Source organism: Psammomys obesus, unplaced genomic scaffold, assembly GCF_907164565.1.
Source record: "Psammomys obesus unplaced genomic scaffold, mPsaObe1.curated_primary_1811, whole genome shotgun sequence".
NCBI classification, from domain to species: Eukaryota; Metazoa; Chordata; class Mammalia; order Rodentia; family Muridae; genus Psammomys; species Psammomys obesus.
Window position 1 is genome coordinate 19,640,248 of NW_026596079.1, and position 9,147 is coordinate 19,649,394.

The window sequence follows — 9,147 nt, forward strand, 5'->3', positions numbered from 1 at the left end:
TCTCAGTGGTCAGTCCATAATATAGATACAAATCCTAAGGTTTTATCAAATACCAGAGTACTAGTTCCGTTAATGAAAAATTTAAAACAGATCTGTGCAATAAATCCTTTGTCTTAGTATTAAATGGAATAGGGTCTTCTTAAAACTGAAAATTGAGAACATATTATTTAAAATACAACTGATTCTGTGCTTGTCCTGAAATGTGTGTATTTTGATTAAGAAATCTTAATGAGAATATGCTCGGGAAATTTACAGACTATGCTGAACATTGTAATAATTATTTAGAGAATAAATTCACTGCTATGATATTTAATTGCACAGTAATTATTTTAAAAACTCTATCATATTGCTAGTCACATGTACAATGAGTTTGGAATTAACAAGTTTGTAGACATCGAATGGAAATATAATAGTAATAACTAGAATTGAGCATCATTATAACTAGGGCATATAAGCTCAGACATTCTTACCATTTTCAGTAGTGAACAGTGAGTTAAGTACATCTCGTGAGGGGTAAAATTAATGTATTACCAGATGTTGAAAAGCTCATGATCAATATTTGCATTCCCTATACAAGTTTTATAATAAAATCTGGAGTAGCTGAAACAAATTACACATACTCATGGGGCTCAGATTTTTGACACTGTGGAAACCTCTAGGTCAGGTTATTGTTTTGTGGGCTATATTTTATAGTTCATACGAATCACAGGCATGACTCATAATCCTCCTCCATGAATTCCGTAAGAAATGAAACATGAGACACAAATGGTGAACATGAATGGGGGGAGCAAAAATGAATTAAAGTGAATAAGTTTTTCAAATTCAGGATACTTGATAAAATTAAAGGCTTATTTTCCACTGTAGTTATTTATAAACCACTTCCTATTTTCTGAAAGTTCTTTGTAATAAGAATAGTGACATTTTCTCCCTGAAGATGATGTATGTTTGGAGAGAGATTGTACTATTCATATGTTCCTATGCCTACAGTTACTCAAGGAGAAACTGTTTACTAAATTCATTCTCTAAATTATCTTATTGTGGATGTCAATAGATTGTGTTTGTGCATGCATAGCAGTAATTCATTGTGTGGTGTGTCAGTTTGTTTAACCATCATCCCATTGGAGAGCTCCTATTTTGTTTCCACTGTTTAGCTATCATAAGAAATGTGGCTAACTATGCTATTCATCCATTTCTCACAGCTCCAAGTGTTTTATGATGGGAAGACACTGAAATTTTAGAAGTGAGAGTATAGAATCATTAAAGCAAACAGAGATAAACAATCATTTTTGTAAGGTAGAATTTAGGGACAGAAACAGCTTCAGCACCCAATATACCTGAAAGGGAGTAAGTATAGACTATGACTGAGGTGAGAGAAATAGTGAAAGACTCAGAAAACAGCATTGACAGCAGTGCCAACACTAGGCAGAAACACAGTCTCACCAGATGTGGGTTTGGAGTCTGTAGTGTTCTGACTCATGCCAATTTCTCTCTTCTTTCTCTAGCATTAGGTTGCACTGATGGACTGGGACACCATTTTGAAATAATTCATCTGAGTCTTTGGCTTGGAACTCAAAGCCTCTCTATTGGTCTGTGCCCAGGACCTCTAAGCATAGATCATGAACTGATCCTATGATCCTAAAAGTGATAGCCTTAAGAGAAAAGAAATTATTAGGCCATGAGAAGCAGGTAAGACATGTAGGAGGGGATGTGGTTGATTCCTCTTCATGGCCATTAATTAGGATAGCCTGTGCTGTTGGTGTTCTGTTCAGGAAGTTGCCTCCTGTTCAAATAAGTTCAAGGCTCTTCCCCACTTTTTCTTCTCATAGGTTTAGTGGGTCTGGTTTTATGTTGAGGTCTTTGATCCAATTGGACTTTAGTTTTGTGCAGGGTGATAAATATGGCTCTATTTGCATTTTCCTACATGTAGATATCCAGTTATCATTTGTTGAAGATGCTATCTTTTTTTCCGTTGTGTTGTTTTGACTTCTTTGTCAAAAATCATGCATCCATAGATGTGTGGGTTTATTTTTAGTCTTCCATTCAATTCCATTGATCCTCCAGACTGTTTCTCTGCAAGTACCATGCAGTTTTTATTACTGTTGTTTTATAGTACAGCTTGAGATCAGGAATGGAGATACCTCCAGAAGATATCCTATTGTACAGGATTGTTTTAGCAATTCTGTGTTTGTTAGTTTGTTGCTGTTGTTTTTGTTTTTGCTTTTCCAAATGCAATTGAGAATTGTTTTGTAAAGAATTGTGTTGGTATTTCATGGGAAATTCATTGACTCTGTAGATTGCTTTTAGCAGGATAGCCATTTTCTGTTAATCCTACCAATCCACAAGCATGGGAGAGCCTTCCATCTCCTGATATCTTCTTAATTTCTTTCTTCAGAGACTTGAAGTTTTTTTCAAACAAGTCTTTGACTTGCTTGGTTTGAGTCACCCCAATATGCTTTATGTTATTTGTGGTTATTGTAAAGGATGTTGTTTTCCTAATTTCTTCTTCAACCCTTTTACAGGAGGGCAGCTGATTTTTTTGAGTTAATTTTGTATCCAGCTACTTTATCGAAGGCATTTATCAGTTGAAGGAGTTCTCTAGTATAATTTTTTGGGTCACTCATGTATACTATCCTATCATCCATGAATAGTGATACTTTGACTTCTTTCTGATTTGAATCCACTTGATCTCCTTTACTTGTCTTATTGCTCTATGTAAGACTTCAAGTAATAGTACTTGAAGTACTTAAAGAGGTAAGGAGAGAGTGGGCAGCCTTGCCTTGTCCCTGATTTCAGTGGTGATTTTAGTTTCTTTCCAATTAGTTTGATGTTGGCTACAGGCTTGCTGTATATTGCCTTCACTATATTTAGGTATGTGCCCTGTATCCCTCTCTCTCCAAAACTTTAAACATGAATGGGTGTTGGATTTTGTCAAATACTTTTTCGGCATCCAAGGAGATGATCATGATTTTTTCTTTATGTTTGCATATGTGATGGATTATATTGATGGATTTCCATATATTGAACTACCCCCTGCATGCCGGAAATGAAGCCTACTTGGTTTTGGTGAATGATATGTTTTTTTTGTTCTTGGATTTGTTTTGAGAGTATTTTATTGAGTATTTTTGAATCAATATTCATAAGAGAGGTAGGTCTGAAGTTCTCTTTTTTGTTGTGTCTTTGTGTGGTTTAGGTATCAAAGTTACTGAAGCTCAATATCTTTTTGAAATGTATATACTTTTTAATTAAAATTTTGTTAGTAACTTGTATAATTATATATTTATTCAGTATCATTTCTACATGTGCATTTTCAGTTTTCTTAACACTATTTACTGAAGAGCATATTTTTCTCTCTCTATCATGTGTTATTGGTACTTTTATTACAAGTCCGTTGAATTCACATAAATGTTTGTGTATGTAAATACATACATGTGTATTTTATTGAGGCTCTTATTTCTATTCCATTCTCTCTCTTTTTTTTGAATAACTTTTAGTGCTAATTGTCCTTTATTTTCCAAGTTCTGAGAAACCACAACTGTCAATACAAACTATTATACCCAGCACCACTAGCAAAGGAACACTCATATTGAAGAAAGGAAATAAAGCTGCTACTGTCCTGGAAGCTTCATCTCTACTGTCTAGTTTTCGTGGTACTGGAAGTTGCTTTGAAATTTTTGTTTACAGATAATTTGTAAAATAGATGAATTTAAAAAAATAGATGCTAACATAACCTCACATTTTATTCCACCAATAATGTCACTTACAGAGATGAACGGTTTGTACCCTGTTATTTTTTTTTTCTTGGTGAAAGCAAATGTCTTAGCTTTTGTTTCTAAAACTATGACCTTTGTCAGTAAACTCTCACCAACAATATTAAGGTAAGATAATAAATTGAAATGGTCTGTCTTGAGAATCTTTCTCAAGCCATTTCTATAAGCATCTAGAAATTTTGAATTAAGAAGAAGTAGAAAATGTTTGAAAAGACAATTCAATGAATTTTCTAAAATATGTGATAGAGCTATAACTTACTAGCTGCTATTGGCTGGACACATTATTCTGTAAACCTTTCCCACTACACTGCACATTAGCATATTCTCACAAAGCCTAATTACACAGGGATTTCGGCCATAGTCAAAGTTTGCATTCTTTCCTTTCATGTCTAGAGATTAACCAAGAGCAAGAGCAGTATCAGCAGCCTGTAATGCTTTGGGAGCCTTTAGGACAACCTTGACCAACAATTCAAAAGATGGCTTCTAATGACTGCGTTTTTTTTTTTAATTAGATGATCTTTGAGCCTTGTGAGGCTCAAATGAGGGAGCATGGTCAGCCCAGAAATGAAAATTTTATTTAAACTATATGTGTACATTTTTATAGAGAATTTTATGTATTATAGGTTTGCTTCAAAGTTTGAATACAATATGCAACTGGAAATTTTCTTTGAGCACTCACATAATTTTTATGGTACTGTATGATGTAGGTCTCAGAAAATGAAGAAAGTAAAAACAAGAAAAATAGCCAAATTAAAATTTCAGTTATACCTAATTTAAATATAAAGAAACAAGTAAATACATGTTTATATTATTCTGCTTACACCTATTAAACTTCTTTGTATGTATGAAATCGAAATATAACGTGTTCTTTTCTGTTTTGTCTGGTAGTCCCTACTGTATGATGTAACTTTTAGATTACTATGATATTATAGAACACACAGAAATTTTCCAAACAGCCAAAATACAACCATTATACTCTCCTAAAATCTAGGAGAAAAATAGATACCAAAAACAAAACAAAAATAAAACAAAACAAAAAAACAAAACACCATACAACAAATACAAAACTAGATATCAGAACCTAGACCTGTAATCATCCCAACCCCAGGACGCCTAGATGTCAGCTTAAAAAACAGCCAAGACCATATGTCTCTACTATAGCCCAGCAACCCTACCACTGCAGGCCCCAAATAGCACAACATAGCTGAAGCACAAGTCAAAAACCTAAAAACAGTCTATATGAAGATGATAGAGGTCCTTAGAAATGAATAAATCCCTTAAAGATATTCAAGTTGATGAAAACAGTAGAAGAAAATAAATAGAACTGTTCAAGGCCTGAAAATAGAAACAGAATAATTTTTTTTTCAAAAAACACAAACTGAGGGAGTTGGAAACAACCAAGATGTCCATCAATGGAGGAAGGGAATTGTGGTACTTTTACACAATGGAATACTACTCAGCAATTAAAAACAAGGAAATAAGGAAATTTGCAGGCAAATGGTAGGATCTAGAAAAGATCATCCTGAATGAGGTATCCAAGGGGCAGAAAGACACACATGGTATATACTCACTTATAAATGGGTACTAGACAGGTAAGATAGAATAAACATACTAAAATTTGTACACCTAAAGAAGATAATCAAGAAAGAGGACCCGGGGTAAGATGATCAATCCTCACTTAGGAAGGCAAATGGGATGAACATTGGAAGTAGGAGAAAAAAAAGGAAGAGGACAGGAGCCTACCACTAAGGGCTTCTGAAAGTCTTTACCTAGCAGTGTATCAAAGCAGATGCTGAGACTCATAACCAAACCTTCGGCGAAGGGGGAGTTAGTATGACCTGGAGAGGACAGGAGCTCCAAGAGGACCAAATACATCAGGGCACAGGGTTCTTCTATGAGGCTGTTTATCCAACCAAGGGCAATGCATGGAGATAACCTAGAACCCCTGCTCAGATGTAGCCCATGGTAGCTCAGTATCCAAGTGTGGTCCCTAGTAAGAGGAACAGGGACTGTTTCTGACATGAACTCAATGGCTGGCTCTTTGACCTCCTCCCCACTGAGAGAGAAGAAGCCTTACTAAGCCAAAGAGGAGAACACTTCAGCCAGTCCTGAAGATGCCTGATAAGCTAGGGTCAGAAAGAAGGGGAGGAGGACGTCCCCTATCAGTGGACTTGGAAAAGGGCAATGAGAAAATGAGGGAGAAAGGGTGGGATTGGGAGGGGGTTATGGCTGGGATACAAAGTAAACAACCTGTGATTAATATAAAAAAATAAAAGTTATATAAAAATAAAAATTGTAAAAAAAGAAAAAAATGAAAAATTTATGAATTTAAATAGGAACTACAGAGGTAAGTTTTACCAACAGAATATAAAAATGGAAGGGAGAGTAACAGACATTAGAAATACAATAGAAGAAATACAATAGAAGAAATGGATACACTAGTTAAAGAAAATGTTAAATCTAAAAAGTATTCAGGAAATCTAGGACACTGAAAAGACCAAAAGTAAGAATATTAGGAATAGAAGAAGGAGAAGAAATACAGATCAAAGGCTGAGAAAGATATATTCAACACATCATAGAAAAAAAAATTTAACCTAAGGATGAAATGGAGATGCTTATAAAGATACATGAGCATGGAGATGGTCCGGAACCCCTGCACAGAGGTGGCCTATGGCAGTTCAATAGCCAAGTGGCCTCCATAGGAATGGGGAGAGGGACTGTCTCTGACATGAACTGATTGGCCTGCTCTTTGATCACCTCCCCCTGAGGGGGGAGCAGCCTTACCAGGCCACAGAAGACAATGCAGCCACTCCTGATGAGACCTGATAGACTAGGATCAGAGGGAAGGAGAGGAGGACCTCCCTTTTCAGTGGACTGGGAGAGGGACACGGTAGGGAAGAGGGAGGTTGTGATTGTGAGTAGAGGAGGGAGGGAGGTACAGGGGGGATACAAAGTGAATAAACTGTAATTAATAAAAATAATTTAAAAAGATTCAAGAAAGAAGCTTAAAGAAATCCCACTGAAATCAGGGACAAGGCAAGGCTGCCCACTCTCTCCATGTCTCTTCAACATAGTTCTGGAAGTCCTTGCTAGAGCAATAAGGCAGTTGAAGGAGATCAAGGGGATACAGATGGGAAAGGAAGAAGTCAAAGTATCACTATTTGCAGATGATATGATAGTATATGTGAGTGACCCCAAAAATTCTACCAGGGAACTCTTACAGCTGATAAACAGCTTCAGCAAAGTGGCCGGATACAAAATTAACTCAAAAAAAAAAAAAATCAGTAGCACTCCTGTATACAAAAGACAAAAGGGCTGAGAAAGAAATTAGGGTAACAACACCCTTCACAATAGCCACAAATGACATAAAGTATCTTGGTGTAACCCTAACCAAGCAAGTCAAAGACTTGTATGAAAAAAATTTCAAGTCTCTGAAGAAAGAATTAGAAGACGATATCAGAAGATGGAAAGATCTCCCATGCTCATGGCTTGGTAGGATTAACATAGTAAAAATGGCCATCGTACCAAAAGCAATCTACAGATTCAATGCAATTCCCATCAAATTACCAACACAATTCTTTACAGACCTGGAAAGAAAAATTCTCAACTTCATATGGAATAACAAGAAACCCAGAATTGCTAAAACAATCCTCTACAATAAAAGATCTTCTGGAAGTATCTCCATCCCTGATCTCAAGCTGTACTATAGAGCAACAGTTATAAAAACTGCATGGTACTGGCATAGAAACAGAATGGTGGATCAATGGAACTGAACAGAAGACCCAGAAATAAACCCACACACTTATGGAACCTGATCTTTGACAAAGATGTCAAAACCATACAATGGAGAAAAGATAGCATCTTCAACAAATGGTGCTGGTCTAACAGGTTGTCTACATGTAGAAAAACGCAAATAGATCCATACTTATAACCCTGCACAAAACTAAAGTCCAAGTGGATCAAAGACCTCAACATAAAACCAGATACTCTAAATTGGTTAGAAGAAAAAGTGGGGAACAGCCTAGAACTCATTGCACAGGAAACAACTTCCTGAACAGAACACCAACAGCACAGGCTCTAAGAGCAACAATCAATAAATGGGACCTCATGAAACTGAAAAGCTTCTGTAAAGCAAAGGACACCATCATCAAAACAAAACGACTGCCTACAGATTGGGAAAGAATCTTCACCAACCCTTTTTCTGACAGAGGGCTAATATCCAGTACATATAAAGAACTAAAGAAGCTGAAAAACAGCAAACCAAGTAATCCAATTAAAAAAATGGGGAACAGAGCTAAACAGAGAACTCTTTGTAGAAGAATATTGAATGGCAGAGAAACACTTAAAGAAATGTTCAACGTCATTAGCCATTAGGGAAATGCAAATCAAAACGACCCTGAGATTTCACCTTACATCCACCAGAATGGCCAAGATGAAAAACTCGAGTGACAACACATGCTGGAGAGGCTGTGGAGAAAGGGGAACCCTCCTCCACTGCTGGTGGGAATGTAAACTTGTACAACCACTCTGGAAATCAATCTGGCGCTTTCTCAGCCAACTAGGAATAGCACTTCCTCAAGACCCAGCCATACCACTCCTAGGCATATATCCAAAAGAGGCTCAAGTACACAATAAGGACCTTTGCTCAACCATGTTTGTAGTAGCTTCCAGAAGCTGGAAACAGCCCAGATGCCCCTCAACTGAAGAATGGATGCAGAAATTGTGATACATCTACACGATGGAATATTTCTCAGCAATGAAAAATAAGGAAATCATGAAATTTGCAGGTAAATGGTGGGACCTGGAAAGGATCATCCTGACTGAGCTTTCCCAGAAGCAGAAAGACACACACGGTATATACTCACTCACATAGACATATAATATAGGATAAACCCACTAAAATCTGTACATCTAAAGAAACTAATCAAGAGAGTTTCTAAATGCTCTAAATTGACTAAAATGCTCAATCCCCATCCCGAAAGGCAAAGAGAATGGACATCAGAAGAAGAAGAAAACAGGAAACAACCTCGGAACCTGCCACAGAGGGCCTCTGAAAGGCTCTGCCCTGCAGACTATAAAAGCAGATGCTGAGACTTATGGACAACTGTTGGGCAGTGTGCATGGAATCTTATGTAACCATCAGAGATCTTAACGGAAATAATATAGTATAGGTATATTATAGTATAGACATAAAGCAAACAGCTTACAGAACTATAGAAAGGACAGAAGCAGCTGACTGCCTAGATAGTCACCACAGGTTTCTCAGTATTGTTGGGCATCTAGTCTTCAGCCTTCTGGTCCAGGATATCTGACAGGCTTTTCTGTGAAGCAGGGGTTTTGAAGGGCTGACCACTTAGTCTCTGCAAAGTTGGATGGTAAA